Raw genomic sequence first — 1237 nt, 5'->3', positions numbered from 1 at the left:
CCACGAATTACGGTCGTTTCATCGTAATAAACGATCCTTATAATAACCCAAGTAATTACAAACCTATTGAGAACATTACATTAGGAGATGATTGCGAAGAATATCTAAATAATTTAAGAGAAACAGGACATGCAGATGTTACCACGATTGTTCGACAGAACTGCTTAAAATTCTATGTGATCGCTGCAAACAAAATAAAATATAGATTACCAGTAAATGACGCATTTTTATATAGATTACAAGTCTTTGGAGCAGAAAAAACTTTATTTAACGACAACAGAGAGACATTATTTAAAAATATTTTATTTATTGCAAAACGTTTAGGCCGTTATGACGAAAACGGTTTAAAAAATGAATGGTTAGCCTTGCATCCGGACTTCGTATTACTAAACTAACAATCTCTTGCGCAAATTAATTACGATAAAACATATGTACAAAAATGAAAACATTATGAAAGTAATAAAAATGAAGTTAATAATATTTCAATTACTGCAACACGCGTGTCTTTTAATGTGTGTATGTAATAATATCAAGGAATGATATGTTTTATGGTCCACTGTTACAGCTTTTATCATAGTTTAATTTTGAAAAACGTTACAAATAAAACATGACTTTCTCGATCTGTATAATTAACAAAAACAAAAATGCAACATAAATTAAGAACTCCTTAGGTTCTATGAAAGTAAATAAACTGTTAAAGATGAGCAAAAAATATTACAGTTATTTTATTACAAAATTGTAACAATTAATGGACCATGAAACTTTATATGCCTAAAAATTATTAAAATAATATATTATCATATTACGTAAATTGCAATGTTGACAGACTGTACGTATGAAGAAGGATAAGAGAAAAAAAGAGAACGGATAAGAGAAACGATAGTCAGGAATAGACCGCGATGGAGAGGGAGAGAGGGGGGAGAGAAAGAGAGAGAGAGAGAGAGAGAGAGAGAGAGAGAGAGAGAGAGAGAGAGAGAGAGAGAGAGAGAGAGAGAGAGAGAGAGAGAGAGAGAGAGAGAGAGAGAGAGAGAGAGAGAGAGAGAGAGAGAGAGAGAGAGAGAGAGAGAGAGAGAGAGAGAGAGAGAGAGAGAGAGAGAGAGAGAGAGAGAGAGAGAGAGAGAGAGAGAGAGAGAGAGAGAGAGAGAGAGAGAGAGAGAGAGAGAGAGAGAGAGAGAGAGAGAGAGAGAGAGAGAGAGAGAGAGAGAGAGAGAGAGAGAGAGAGAGAGAGAGAGAGAGA

This window comes from Cardiocondyla obscurior, unplaced genomic scaffold (genome assembly GCF_019399895.1).
Source record: "Cardiocondyla obscurior isolate alpha-2009 unplaced genomic scaffold, Cobs3.1 scaffold84_0_68234, whole genome shotgun sequence".
NCBI classification, from domain to species: Eukaryota; Metazoa; Arthropoda; class Insecta; order Hymenoptera; family Formicidae; genus Cardiocondyla; species Cardiocondyla obscurior.
Note: the sequence above shows the minus strand (reverse complement) of the source record.